General features: G+C 39.7%; 1 protein-coding gene across 1 annotated transcript in view; it reads left to right on the top strand.

The window, feature by feature from the left end:
* The window catches only part of uacab (uveal autoantigen with coiled-coil domains and ankyrin repeats b), a 38,280-nt gene that overhangs the window by 447 nt on the left and 21,498 nt on the right, over window positions 1–16,335 (top strand).

Raw genomic sequence — 16,335 nt, 5'->3', positions numbered from 1 at the left:
GAGGATGATCCAGCTTTTTACTGTGTGGACCCGAGCTTCATGTGCAGCAGCAGGTCGTGGTGGTGTTGTTCACCCGAGAGGAAGTAGTGCAGGTCCCCTATGAGCAGGTTTTCTCCCTGTGCTTCCCTGTGATAGAAACCTCTTTCACTGAGGTTTCCTTTGTGTCCTGTCAACACCCTGGGAATAAACCCGGCTCCATAAAAAACTGCCTGCTTCCAAAGTTTCACACCAACTCATGTGACATGTGAGAACTCCTCTGCTGCCCTGTAATGAAGGACTGAAGTATTTAAACTCGCATGTTACTGGAGAAATCCAGTTTTATGGAACTTTTGAAATCCGGTGCTATTTCCACACTTCATTCATTGTTATGTGGAGTTATCAGTAACTTGGCAGATTCACAACATTTGGTTGTTCCTGAGTAATGTTGGAACTTCTTCAGCAAAGTTCACAGTTTTAGTCCAACTCACTGAGTCAATCAGGAAAACAATCAGTATATTAAATAATTCTTGTTTTACACAATGTAATAATATATCATCAAACAGTATATTATAAAATAATATAATTTAGAAGTAGGTCACGCTTCAGCTATTTGTCTATTTCTCTTAATAATTTGTAGATTATTAGTATTGTTTCTCCACCTTTCTGTGGGAAGTGTTGGTTTGTTTACTACACTTATTTATAAGCTACTAGTAAAAGCAGATTCAAGAGTTTTGCATACGTCAAACCAGCTACCAACAGTACACAGTGTACAACTAGAGCTGAAATAATAAGTGGAGTGACAGAAATGTATTGGAAACTAATCTTTGTTTCATCCATTGCAATGAGACGATTTGCTGCTTTTTCATTAATCAATAGAAGTTATCACTATTTTATTAACTTTGAGTTTGGACTATTTCACAAGTAGTGAAAGTGTCACTTTAAGCTTTTGGTAGTTGTGACATTATCTGTCTCTGTTTTTAGCTCCTTGTTGAAACCAAATGAGTCAATGGATTAAAACAAATGGAAGAAATATCCTTCCTTGTTTTAACGTAATATAATATAGTTAAGAATGAGCTCAGGGAAATACAGCAATAAAGAGCTGCTTTCAAATTAACGTATAAATATAAATAATAATAGAATAAAACTCACAGTGGCTATTTTTTCTTATAATATGCCTTATATTAAATACAATGCATCTTTAAAAGCAGTTTACGAAAAATGCAGTAATCCTGAAAGTAAAATACAGAAGAATGATATAGAACTTTTACATTGAAAACGTTTTTTTTTTTAATTAATGAATCATCAGGTCTTCATAAGTCCCACCAGGAATGTTACCGTGATTTTTGCTCTCAAGTTGTCTCGAGATGTTATACTGTCAAGAGTCCTGAATTAATAACACTGCACAATTAGTGATAGAAGTATAGCAGATCCATTAGGTCCATGCTTTTCAGCTAACTTAAGTAACCCCATCACAGCCTATAATGTATAATTAATTTCTAGACAATCCAGCTATGGCTTATTAACTTAGCTTAATGGACGGTCATTACAAATCTGCACGGTTCAACATGCAGTGGGCGTTTGGAACTGCACTCAGCTCACAGCAGTTAGCATGAGAAAGACACAAAGACAGGGTGTGTGTGTGTTAAACTATTTGAGCCTTTTTTTAGAGAAGAGGGCGGGATGAGGCCTTTCAGGAATAAAAAGGTATTGTGTCTGCACTGATGATTGTCTCACTCCTTTAGCCGGAAGCAAAGATACAAAGACGATTGAAATTCAAGCAGAAAAAGCTTGTTTTCTGGCATGCAGCGTTTTCCACACCATTTGTTTAAAAAAAAAAAAGCCTCGGGGCAAACTGAAGGTACGTCGTGTTGCAGGAAGTGAGCATGACATTCACTCGGGTCCAAGTGATGATTCCAGAACATTCCCACGCTGCATTCCTGTGAAAAAAAAAGGAGAGATCGCAGTACGACTTCCCTGTAGGTCTACACACATTTATTTGAAGACACTCTAACTTAGTTCTGATTTGTCTGCTGCCCAAGGTATTTGAATAATTATCATTCATCTCATATCAGCCCATCACCACCTAATCCAGTTTCAACCTGAAACCTTTTGATGCTCGTACAATATGAATAAATCACACCTGGCAACCAGCCATTACATTGACAGCATTGAGCCTTTTTGTTGTAAATGAATGTTTCCTGTATTGTTACACAATGCTACAGAGGTGAATTCACTCTTTCCTGGTGGGGTGACTAATAATTGAGAGAAATACACAAACCTTTCCGAGTGGGTGAGGCGCGGGGGAATTAAAGGGAAACTTTCTTTCTGTGTGTGTGCAACAAACCCTTAGTAAAGAGAAAATACATTTGAGGAAACAGTGTATTCCTCCTCAACACTGATCAGATGTATTAATTATTCTGGATTTAGCTTTTGTTGAAGGAGCCATGACCTTCCTTTTCGCACTTTAGTTTACTTTGTTTCCAAGGTGTGCTTTGCTTTATTTTTCTGTAATGTCTCTTATTCTCAAATCGGATTAATGCTCCAAGTATTCACATGCACTAATATTCGCCAAAGACTGGTAACTATGCTGCCACACCACTTTAAAGTAGCGGAAAGAAACAAGAATTCAAACACATTCCACAACAGCTGTAGATTATAAAGGCAGGGGGAGTTCTGTAGGTTTGTGTCAGGTTTACACCAGCCGTGTAAAAGTGACTATTTTTCTCATTTAGTGTAATAATCGAAATGCTTCTCATGACGAGCGTTATCTTGTGTAATTGAAATACTCTCAGGTGACAAGAGGAGTCCTGAAATATTCATCTTTCCACTCGCATCTCTTTCATATGAGGCTCTTTGGTATTTTATGTCCCTCTCTGCACTTTTCCCATCCTGATCTGAAGTGATTCATCTCAACTCAGTTTTTCCTTGACACCGAAACCTTCATTTCTAATAATACTAAATATTTAGTATTGGATGAGGATGTGGAATAGCAGGCCAGTGGGACCTAGACACCCAGCTCAGGGTGTCCCAGTTCATGCATTACTACTGCACATTTTGATCAGGCCTATGAGACAAATTGTGATTTGTGAATATAGACTATACAAATAAAATTGATTGATTGATTAGTTTGTCTAGTTAGTCTGTAAATTGGTTCTAAAATATACAGTAAAACAAATTGCCCTTGTTTTGGAAGTAATCATGGATTTAAAGCTAAATCACTTACTGGATCAAGGAGAAAAGTTAGTTTTGAGATAAGTTAAAGTTGTCTCACACTGTCCCTGCAAATAGCTCTACTGTCTGAAGGAGAGCTGGACTGTGTCTGCTGTAGTTTTTTTTTTATACTGTCTCATTTAGGGAGAGAAGGCAGAAAATAAGTATTTTCAGTCTGTACTCATCATTCATCTATTCTTTAGTCAATGTGAAATGAGGTGTTTCTAAGGCAGACTGATCCACGTCCTTGCCAGACCTAAATAGAGAAGGTAACTTGTCTGGTTTCACAAGGCCTTACCTGTTTTCACAGTATAATTTGTATTCGTAAGATCCACCTCTCCAGATCCTAGTGACCCTCTGCTCACTGGAACATCAACAGGCAGGTCAGCCAGGAGAGACTTCAATTGACAGCTGAATAATAGAGGAGGAATAGATGGGCTATAAACGAGATTCCTTTGGCGCTAAATCCTCTTTGTGATGTCATCCTTGCAAGTGGGTGAAGTGAGCATCTGAATGTGATGATGAGTGGACTCTGCTGAACCCGACCAGGGCTCTGGATATGACCACTGGAGGTGACTGGGGCGAAGGAACTTGTGCTCATTTCTGTCATGAAATGTTCTGTATCGATTCCCTCGGCTGTATTGATTCTGTGTTTGTGCTTATTGTGTTGTTGTTTTTTTAGGGAATGTCATGTCTTATAACACCAGTTAACTTGACGCGAGGTCATGGTCAAAGAGCATATCATCTATTTTCTGGTGCGACTCTTGCTTCAGCTTTATCTTGATCCACAAATATTTGAAAGGATTTCCTAACATTGCAAGATAGTGACCTCCTGTGATAAGAATAAGCTCATAAATAGTCTGGCGGTACGTTTTGAAAAGAGCACCGCTTGTGCTTCTTGTGGACATTGGCACGTTGGACAGATTGGCAGCGATTGGCTCTGTCAGCCGTAACATTTCTGGAGCGTGGTACAGCCGTGCCCAGTGGATGTTCAGGATAACACACTTTACCACTGTCCGCTCAGCTATGATACTCTGGTCTTTTCATAAGCTGCAAAGTGTTGGGAGCAACACACTCTGCTGGAGGGACTACTGGGTATTACAACAAGTGTTTTCACAAGTGGGTTTTGCTTGTGTTTTGAACATGGATGCACTCGTACTAATATCACTTTTCAGTAGTGTGATTCAGTAATAACTAACCATGTAATGCGTAGCTATAATACTAATAATAATAACTTTATTTGTATAGCTCTTATCTAAACGAGGTAACAAAGTGCTTCACACAAAAGTCCATGGCAAAATGAAGAATTGATTGTAATAAAAGATGTTCTGTTCAGTCTGATTTAAGAGCCAAATCTTCAGAACATAATGAGGTCAAGACCTTAAGTTTGAAGAGAAAACCCAACAGTTCCCACAATGAGCAGCACTTCGGCGATTACGTTACATGCACAATAATATTGGTGTTCAAGAGGAAGAGTGGGTCGTGGGTGGTTTGATATTCGCCTCCTCCAGTCTGTACACTGAAGTGTCCTTGGATAAGATCAGAAAAGTGCTCATTTAATATTACAGTTATTATGTAGTTAAGGCAGAGAAAAGAACGAGCTTCACAAGCTGCATATACTCATATCAGACAGGTAATGCTAAATTCTAACCTCTATAAAGGAGGTTATGTTTTTGTTTTTTATTTTATTTGCTCTGGATGGATTACCACAAAACTTAATGCAAACATGTGGTATAGGTCAGAGAGAAGTTTTTTCACTTTCTCTAACACTCCAAGATGTGCGGTTTTTCAACATTTTTATTGATTTCGTAAAGTAGGGCTGAGAAATTAAGATATAACCATAGTAACATTCTGACCAAGTTATGAAAATCCACCCACATGTTGTTTAAAAATGTTTTGTGTTCACACACACACAAACAGACAGGGGTGAAAACAATACTCTGCTTCCAGCTCCATTAGCGTTCAGGCTAACAAAGTCTGATCCCAGACCACAGTCGTTTGGTTTGGGAAGCCTTCATCAGTGATGAGTGGAACAGTCACATAATGAGAAGCTTCCTCCACACAGACACAGAATAGTGTAATGACAGGGCCAAATAAATAATAAAGCATTCATTCCTGTGTTTTCTGACTCCCCAGTGTACCCAGCCTTGTTCTTCACTGCTTATTACAGCTTTAAGTGGCATATGTGACGCACAGCTGTTTCGCAACTGGGCTATTGATTCAGTCTGTATCAGAAATTGACATTGATTTTTGCTGCTATACTCAGAGGTCACTACTGTGGCTTCACTAGAATCAGTATATTAGTGCCAGGCTTGTCTTTGTTTCTGCCTTCACACCATCACCTCTCTCGTTAATGATGGACTCTGAGTTTCTTTTATTTCTAAGTTTGGTGTTTGTCTTTGTCCTAATGATCACACCCAGTCCTTCCTCTGTCGTCCCCCCCCCCAGTAGTAATGCTCCATTAGGCTGAAATGTTAGAGCCTCCCTCCCGCAAAGTGGTGTTATTTTACAAAACAGAGAGCAGGGCTGGGCGTGGTTGATGATGGCAGAGTAGGATAGAGGAGCCAGATGCAGTTGGAATGTATTGTTGGGAAGTTGGAACGACTCTGATTTCAAGTTTTGGTGCTTTTTTTTTCCAACAAAAGAAGAGCTGGGATGGGTGCAGGGAGCATGAAGGCCCCAGGTCTTTTGGGAGTGATCACTATTAGCTGTTTTTTAGTTGTGTCTGATAAGATTACGAAGTTTGCTGAAATATTCCTCAGACAATTACCACTGTTCTCCACTTCTGCCCACTATCTAGAAATGAAGCCAGAATCTATTGGATACAAAATCTGCCATCTTGTGCATTTGGAGCAAGAGTCAGTAAAACATCATGATTGACAGCTGCGACTCACGATTGGTCAAGATTGTGTATCGGTGGGACCTTGGTACTGTGGCTCCATCTGCCGATCACTACTCTGCAGACTGTTTTGGCTTTATTTCTGTGAAGTGGGAGGAAGTGGAGGCATGTTGTCCATCTTTATATATAGTCAGTGGTCCCAAGAACTAACATGGAGGAGGCAGGTTTATGACCTATACTGCAGCCAGCCACCAGGTGGCGATCAAGATGCTTTGGCTTCACTTTGGGGAGCAGTCATGCTTGCATACATTTTTAAACTGAGAATTAGTGTTTATAACAAATTGACTCATACGGCAGCAAGTGATTTCTCTCAGCAGCATTCAAAACTGCTTTCACATAATCAGGGAATCATTACTTGATGCACTATTATGAAACGTAAACACTATTTTCAAAACTCAACAGAAAGATGAGAAGTTTGTTTATTCATAACAAAAAACTCCCTGGTGTGGAACTTGTATGTTTTGCAGCCTTGTGAACCACTGAGGGCTTATTTTCATACTGTTGATCAGCCTCCAAGGCTCTGAGTAACTACTGAGCATTATCTAGTGGAAGCTTACTTTAGCAGGGTTTTGGCTTCAACTGGGAGACACCCAGCAGGCAGTATTAACCCTCTGCTGGTGGGGGTGAGGTTTGGGATTTGAAAAATCCTCTTTTCCTCCCTTTTCTTTGCTCATTTTCAAAGTATGCGTCTCGTTAGCTTTTTGGGTTTGAGTTGCGATAGACTGAACGTTTCATTCGAGTTAATCCGAGGTCAGACAACGAGGCTGTTCAAATCTCCTGTGACAAGCGACTGTCAGACTAAATTACTACTCTGCTTGCGGCCCTGTCAGGAAGACGTTCATTCTATACAATGGAGTGAGGACTGCTGTCACACATGAATACAAGAGATCTCCCAGTGCCCAATTTTATCATTCATGTCTGAAATGTCTGAAATGACACAATAGAATAATTTATACATGTACGTTGCCTCTGTCATTATTTTCTGAGATATTTCTATACCTTTTGTGTCTGTACATTTGTTCAAATGAATGCTTTCAGGTGAGCTTTTGAAATGAACGATAGAAAGAGACATCTGTCAGTTGGAGTAAACAAAACACTTTAGGTAAATGGAACCCAGGCTCTCAGCTTTCAAATGTCCTGAGAAATGAAATATGTGGAAATAAATCTGTGAGTCTGATATGAGGAAGACTGAAAATGGCTCACGCATCCTATGGGGGAGACGAATGTGCCCATTGTCACTGGAACGTTCCCATTAGATTTTGAATCTCCCTTTTTTTCATTACAGATTAAACTATTTAGCCCTAACAAAGTCTGTGAGAGTCCAAGATTAGGAGACTGCAAAGATTGTTTGATTATGAAAATAGCTGCTAATAAATGTTCTGTCTTTAAGTGGAAATAAGTGCACATGGTAATTTGTCAGATGTCACAGATTCATTTTGGTACTATACACATCTACATCGGACACATTTTCTTCAAGATTCAAGACTTTATTTATCAAGTGCATAACAATTTCATACAGCAGTTGCTGGCAAAGGAATTCTTGTGTCACAGGCTCCTTTCTAGCCATGCTCAGAAATATTTGAAAAACCACACGAGCAAAAAATAAATAAAAATGTGTGGTCAGTTTATTATTCTTGGACCAAATGATGCGCCACAATCTCCATTATTATTTATATTCTGTTTATTTTCCTCTAGATTAGCTTTTTCCCCCCATTAAACAGGAATTTCTATGCATTTGTTGACAGAGACATTTTATTTATATTCACTGTAGAAGACAAACTGGGAGACAGGATCAGCTGAAGTTTGGTTTAGGCTGGATGTTTTGTCGGCTGTACAGTGGGTGGTAGCGTGATGGTCTGTGTTTTTAGGATTATAGTCTGGCTCCGGAGGGGAGGCATGAGGTCATGGTGGCGGTCTGTGTTCCCATGCGGCTCCAGAGGCGGCCTGCGAGGGGCAGGACCAGAGAGATCACTCTGTAATAACCAACAGGTAACAAGTGTGTGTGTGTGTGTGTGTGTGTGTTTTTGTTTGTATCCATGTTTGAGTTATGGAAATCATGGTTTCACTATGTCGGTATATCTTTAATATGAATTGAGTGTGTGTTGGGCTAGTGATGGAGAGATTACAGTGTTGGGGGAGGGGGGCATGTTAGAGGGGCTGAGCTTATTGACTTACATTGGGTGGGCTGCAGCTCGCGCACACACACGTAGGTACAGTGAGGCATGCTGAGCAACAGGGGCACAAAGATTCTGCTGATGAGGGACAATCTGCCGATGAAATGGCTCAGACTAAGCCTCATCAAGCTGTGCTCGGTGTGTGTTTGTATGTTTCTGTCTTTCTGCAGATCAGACAAGCGTCTCTGCTTGGGCTGCAGTCTCCCCTGTTCCACTGGCCAATATGCTCTCATCCCAGCAAATACACATGGGTCAGACAACCGCTGGTGTTACATTCTTGACAAAAGGGCAACATGGACAGCCTTGCTGGATTCATGCATTATTTTTTTGGCAGCAGGAAGGACAAACAGCCCAAGCTAATAGAGACTGATGGGTTTAATTTATACGATGTTTACTGAAAGTTCAGTTCTATTGCATTTTGTTGATAGAAAGGTGTGAACTTCGCAAACAATAGTCTTTCTATCCCGGCTGAACAACCACCATCGTTGACTATATTAATATGTAAAAACAGTTAGGTAACTTGTCTGCGTTAGTTTGATCTGTAAACTTTGTGTTGTGTTATGTGAACATATCAGAACATTAATTATCAATAACCCATTCTGCAGTAACGTTATCTGTTTGCTGTTGTACACTAATTAAGATAAAATTGAGTTTAGACCCATGGAAACTACAGTGGCTACTGTAATGTGTTTTTTGAGTGTTTGTCTCGTTGGCTAACTTCGGGACAAATTTCACTCGAAAGACCAGATGGAGATAATGCTAATGTCACCAATTAGGAAAAATATGATTTTTGGGTCAGTGGTTGAAATAAGGTTAAGGTAAATCTCCAGGCATTTAAATCAATGTAATGTCCCCAAAACTGACATATAACAACATGTACTGGGACTGGGAGTGAGAAATGCTCGCTGAAGCAATGGTGCAAAACAGTTTGCTAAAGAATATTTTCGGTTCATTATGAAATTGTGTCGGACCACTACAGTCTAATTAGACTGTGGCTGGCTGCCACACACTATATAATGAATCTATCAAAGTAATTAATGGACACTGCAGTATGTGTCACAGTAATGAATCAAATGTATTGCAATACATTCCTCTTCCACTTTGACAGTATACATTGTGCGGTGAGTTTGTCTTTGAGAATATCTCAGCTTGTTTACAGTATAAATATGACATCTTGCTTAGACCTGCACACTAATGCACGATATGAAAAGGGAAGGAAAATACCAGCAGATGTTAGGTTGTTGTGATGGAAATGTATTACGCATTGAAGATTAAAATACTGTTTATTGTGTCAGGGTTAAGCAAAAGGTTCATCCTACTCTTGTGTGCATTTCATGCTCCATTATGCCACGTTTATCCTCTATTTAATCTGTCATCTTTGTTTTAATCACCTCTGACAAGGAGGTTAGGTTTTTATTTTTTTTTGTTAGGTTATTTATCTGGTTGTTGGTTTTTGGTTTGTTTGTTTGTTTGTTAGTTTATTTATTTATTTATTAAAGAGGGGAAACAGGATTTTTCTCTTTCTTTAACTTCCTTTTGTCTTTTATATTTCTACTATAAGAAAAGACAATCACGTGTAGAATTGTTTGGCCTTGGTGGAGGAATGTACATTGAGTGACACACTAGTTTATGAATATAGTTGCATTTAATGCGCTTAATGTCTATATCTTTGTCGTGGCAGCCTTGTCTTTGTTTGGAGTGCAGGTTGATTGGTTGTTGGGGGTGATTTGACTGTAAGGGTCCTCCCTTGCTCCACATGTATTGACAGTATCTTGAGAAGCAGGAAGAGACTTTTCCAGATATTCTTGCTTACTCAGAACTCGGCCATAGTAAAGAATAGGTGGAGCATTTGACATGTTCCTACTTGCTCTATAGCTACCTGTACTTGATGTTGCGCTGTGGTACTTGTGTTGGGAATTTGAATCTCTACAGCCCTTTAATTACACTTAAATCCCTGTTATATTTGCATTAAATATGTTATTTCTTAACATAAACTTAGTTTGCACTTCAGAGGTCGTTGCATTCGAGATTTGGCAAATGTGATTTTATGCAGTTTAGGCCATATCTTAGCTGATATTTCATTGTGTTCAGTAACTGGTGACACACTTGATTATTGTGGCTAAGTGGAAAGTTTTTAACCCCACCAAAATCATTTGTTACCACACAGCAAATGAAAGTTGAGCCTCGGCATTGAGCAACTATTGTTTAATACTTTCCATGAGACTATGAACAAATATCATGTTTTATGAAGCTCAGTCCATCTGACCAACCCCCCCAGTCACATTCCTGTGTGTGTGTGTGTGTGTGTGTGTGTGTGTGTGTGTGTGTGTGTGTGTGTGTGTGTGTGTGTGTGTGTGTGTGTGTGTGTGTGTGTGTGTGTGTGTGTGTGTGTGTGTGTGTGTGTGTGTTGACTTGTAAGCGCTGGCCAAACGAGCATCATCATCAGTGTTTGTGGCCAAGTAGCAGCATGCCCTCAGAGCTCCTCATTTAACCAAATACGGGCATGTCAGGCACAAGACTCCTGTGTTGTTTTCCCTAATACCACTTCATGTTTTTCCAGGTGAGATTAAAACGGCAGCCCTCATTCTTCACAACACTCCCCTGAGCCACATAACATTTAAGTGTCACTGTCACGTGTATAAGCTCATGTGGTGGAAACGGTTCCTCGTGGATTCAAAAATGCTGATTCTAATGACTTATTTTGAAATATAATAGCTCTTAAATAAAAGCAGTACCTTGTTAATACATTATTTTTTCATTAGACCTAAATACTTCCTTACTAGCTGATTGGAAATCCTTTTATAGCCCCAGGGCTCTTTGTCTACCTTGTTCTTTTCTTTTATCTCAACATTATCCGACCAGCTGAAATAATATCATCCATCAGCAGCCATCTACAGCCAAAACCCATAACCCCACTTGTTTTAATTGTACTACTGGGGGACATCACTATTTTCATGATGGCTATTACTATGTGTCAGATAAGCTGCTGACACATTTAAATATTATACCAAAGGAGCTGCAGTAACTCCAGTTTTATTTTTGCTCTAAATGCTTTTCAAATTGTCTTCTTTTTAATGTCACGGCAGGTGACTAAGATTCTCTAAAACATTTAGTTATTCTTTGTGAAGAATAAAAAGATATTTGAAATCACTTTCTGGAATTACTACTAATACTACAAGGCTACTACATCCATGATGGCTGTGCTTCGAGGGAAATGCTGTGAACATGCTCACAGAGATGGGTTTAGGGGTCCAACGGTTACCATGTAAACCGTTAGCATGCCAGCATTTGCTAATTGTCACCTACCACATTAGTGCATTAGTGGTTGATGGGGAAGTCAGAAGGTTAGTGTGTATTTGGACATATTGTGTCAAGTAGAGATTTCTACCAGTTCATCATGTAGATGTTGATTTATGTGAGTCAGAACCAAAGACCAACATCCCCAGAGCCCGTCCCCTGACCAACATCCATGCTGGTTGTGAGAGAATGAAAGTCTGGAGTTTATTTTGTTTTTTTAACTTAGTAGCATCTTATTGATACTCTCTTTATATCAATGTTTTTGTATAACTCATTTCCACTGTAGAGTGCAATAGATTACAGGCTTGCTTCATCTAAATCAGTATTTAAATTAGTTTCCTGAAATTGTAAACTCATCCTCCTGCCATGAAATACACAAATTTATTCTGCATATTGTGATTTAGTTTTGTCTCAGTGAATTCCATTTGATTTAAGACGAGACGTGCACTTACTTTTAGATGCTTTTAGAATAATTGCAAAGTGTTTCCCTCGGAGGCCTGTTGACATTAATGTTTTCTCTCTTCACACATTCTTCAGTAAACTTTAAAGGTCTGATGAACACATTAAGTTTTCATCATAATCCCTTTAAATGTATTTTGGGTAGAGGTGAGAAGTTATTACTGTAAGAAATGTTATGTCCAGTTTACCCTGGACTGCTTTGACCTGTTTCTCACTAAAGTCTCTTTCTAGAACTGTCTTTCAGAAACAATATAATGGCCTTCCTGTGTTTTTATGATCCTGGCGAGAGTCTTTACTGGAAGTTGCCAGGGGCAAAGTTCGTAGGGTTTGGGCTGCTGGAAAGCTGAGCTCCTGCCCTGGCAGCAGGTGTTGGAAGTAGAGAAAAATAGCAAAGACAAGCGGGGCCATAACTTCACTAAAACGGTGTTACCCTTGCAGGTTGATGGACAATTCTTGAAAATTTGGGATCACTGTGCAGCACAAGTGAAAAAGTTAGAAGGTGAACAGGAAACTCTCTGTAAACCAGTTTACTATATTGTATTGTGCTCTCTGCAGGCTCAGAGGTAGCTCAGCTATCACAAAACAGACCCATGTTATATTTTTATCAATTTGGAGGGCAGCTTGCTCTGTGCAGGTTCAGTGCATGAGAAATTATCTTGTGTCCTTCTTTGTAGCTTTTCAACAGACTTGTCTTTATGATTCTTATTATGCAACTGTGAAACAAATTGGCTTCACTTTTGATGATTTAGGGTGTGTCAAAGAGGGTGCATTCTTGGTAAACGTGTGTTTTGAATTTGTACTGAATTCAGGTCAGTTTGTACTAGTGTGCACTTTGAGAATAGTTTTCTGTTGCTCGTGGATGCCTTACTAATGCACACCACTGAGATTCACTGATGTAGAAACAATAAAACATGAACAACGTTTTATAGGGACCTGTTCCTAATCACATAATGGTGCATTCACAAGTGTTGCTACAGTTTAACAGGGCAGTGGCATCTTTCCAAGAATGAGTGTGCAACTCCTGCAAGTATTTACACAATCCCTGTTGCTGACAGGGCACATAAAGCTGCAGAGACGATGGTAGATGGTTCGGCACAGGGGTCACAATCTCTTGTAAAATTATTTTGTGATATATATTTGCTTAATGGGAGCAGCATGGTGGTGGTCCTTTCTTTGTGCTGTCTGCTTGTTCTTTGTTTCTGCATGGTTTGTCTCCAGGTGATCCAGCTTCCACCCACACTCCAAAGACAAGCAGATTGGGGTTAGGTTAAATGAAGTCTCTAAATAAACCGCGTGAATGGTTGTTTGTCTCTATATGTTGGCCCTGTGATTCGCTGGCGACCTTTTCAGGGTGTACACCACCCCCCACCCAATGTCAGCTTCTGCAACCCTTGGAATGATAAGAGTTATAGATAATTGATGGATTGGACATATTTGCTTTAAATCCAGCATTCAGTAGTTTGACTACTGACGTAAGTAATGTATGGACACACAGGATTCTCCTGTATAGAAAATATCAACACCATACACAATCATTGGTAACCCCTTCCTCTTGTTGACCACTAGAGGGCGTGTCTGTCTGTCTGTCCTGCATCTAGTCCACATTCTGCCCAGCAAGAGCGGCCCTGTGTTTAGCTGCCGCCCAGATATGCCGCCAGTGCCTCATGTACATACCAAAAAGAGAGTGCCTCTTTCCTCAGGACACCTGGTCTGAACCATCAGTGCGGGCTTGGCCTTATTCAAGAGGGGCTCTCATTCTGAGGCATCGACTTACCTGTTCTTTAATGACAGATCGACTCCGAGCGCGCTGTATCTTGCCACTTTCTCACCTCAACCCTTGTTCTTTTACACATTTATTGTCTCCGTCTGTCCTCCTCCGCTCTTGATGCATGTGCACCAGAGGGGTTTCACTTACACTCTACATGCCCAGACAGTTGCACAGTTCGCCACTTCATGCACTGGTCTGTGGTCACAAATTAGAGCGGGGGTTCACGTTGGGTTGAGCATGGGTGTAAAACTGCTAATGCTAACAGCAGTCGCAGAGGAGCCTGCTTGTTGTGAGACAGCAGCAGTACTATGGAGGGAGTTTCATGTCTTTAGCGCAGAACATTTTCCAAAAAAAAAGAGAAAGGGGCTCACAAAATTAATAATAGCTGTGGTCCACTACGCAGCAGTTGTTCTTGGAATGGCCAACTGAAATAACATATTATATTTCAAGGCATTTTCAGGCAATCTCTCCCTCTGTAATATCCCCTTGTTTCTTAATAGATGTCACTGTGACTTGCACTGTTTGTTTCTTCATTGTTTGTTCAACTCCCCTGAGTTGTGACTCATGTAATTTCTGGAGATTTCCGTGACACACTTTCTGGTATTTGAGCTGGTCCTTAAGGTTCTCATTAACACTGATGCAGCTAGAGTTTTGGATTTTCACTGCCACGGTATATTTCACCAATGAATCAACTTGTCACTGTGGCATTCACACAGCACGCGGCTATTTAAATGTCACAAACAGGTATCTCTGAGGATAAAAATATAAATAGATAAGTGGTGTCATCTCAGGGCATCTTCACATTAAACTATAGGTGATGATATATGTGCTTCGTGTTGAGACGTGATACGTGTCGTCAGAATACCTGATTTCTGAGGACATTTTCTCACCTGTTGTTTTGTTTGAACTGGTTTTTATTTGGATTAGGTACATTTAACTCACACCAATAAACTAACCCAGCTGTTGTTAGGCAAAGCTTAATTTTTGAAAGAAGATGTACGAGCAGAATATCATGAATTCACACAAGATGTGGTCAATGTAGTGTCATCACTTTTAAAATATTAGTTTCCCTGTTTTGTTTTGATGTAATATTGCACTGACAAATAAATGTTGCCCTTGCATGGCCATTGTCGTAGTTTGTAAGTGGCGTGAATATTTTCTTTATGCCGATCTTATACTCAGCACTTCTCATTAAAAACACTTTTACTTCTATTTTGTATCAGCATCATGATTATTTTAAGTAGCCATGCGAGCAGCAGCTATGTCAGTTGTTTCCCTATCTTGTCAACTACTGGATGAATTGCTATGAATTTTTGTACAGACAGTCATGGTTCCCAGAGGATGAAATGTCCTGACTTCATCATACCACCATGAAGTTGACATTTTGGGGATTTTAGCAAGAGTTTGAGAATCCAAATTCAGCAACTGGTTGTGTATCGTTAGTTGTCCTCTCACCGAAACAGCCCAAGGAAGAGAATTGAAGGATGGTTTCATGTTTTTCAAGTTTGTTGTGTGATATCCATCTTGCGCTCGTATGTACTTTGTAAGAGTTATTACAGCCGCCAAGGAAGTTATGTTTGGACCCTTTTCTGTTTGTTCGCTTGTTCAGCACGATTACGCAAAAACTACTTAATGGAGTTCCACGAAATGTGGTGGAAACTTGGGTCATGGACCAAGAAAAAAAAAAACATTAAATTTAGCCGCGGATCCCAACAAAGGGCCATATCCAGGAATGTTTTATTCACTTTATTCAAAACCTTGATAAAAAGTATTAGGCATATTTCGGCGACGTACCTCTGAGTGTGCAATTTTTCGCAACATGATTGGATTTAAGAGGACTGTCGGGCCTTGGTGGAGGTATGTGCTCTGAGTGCCATTCTAGTTATTTGTTGTAAACATTATTTTTGCCCATATACTGGCTATGAATCTATTTCTACAAAAATGTATTAAAGTGGACAAAACCCATAGTCCTGATTCTGAGAAAAACAACATTGTCCAAGTAAAAAGAACTGTGGATGAATAATCCATCATCACTGACTCATCCATTCAGGCACTTTTAATGTGAAACTGCCGTCTTCCTTTTGTGTGACACAGCATCTTTTAATCCTAGATGAAAAAATATGAAAGAAAAAAGAAATAAACTGTAAAAAGAACTTCAGAAGGTCCTTTAGTACTTTAAAGTACTTCAAATACTAATATCGTCCGTGTACAAAATGTCATTGGTTTACATTTCATGACATGGTGTTTCTTCAGATGTCTCCCACGATCACGATCATTTTCATAGTCGTCATCCTATGAAACCATATCAGTTTGGCATTGGACACCGCTATCACATAACTCGTTGGTGTATAGCTTTATGTTTTGGTCTTGGCTTCAGTCTGTTATCATATGACCAGTATGATATTTTCTACTGGTGATTTCATCTGTGAGGACATTGGAGACATTAGTCTGGCCAGGAGCTTAGAGAGGCAAGAAACTAAGGTGTTGGAACGAGTTGCAGCTTGTAAAAAGTGATGGAGAATCTGAAGTGAAGATGGCAAGAGTGTGTA

Source organism: Hippoglossus stenolepis, chromosome 1 (genome assembly GCF_022539355.2).
Source record: "Hippoglossus stenolepis isolate QCI-W04-F060 chromosome 1, HSTE1.2, whole genome shotgun sequence".
NCBI classification, from domain to species: Eukaryota; Metazoa; Chordata; class Actinopteri; order Pleuronectiformes; family Pleuronectidae; genus Hippoglossus; species Hippoglossus stenolepis.
This window is presented reverse-complemented; position numbering and strand designations above follow the sequence as displayed.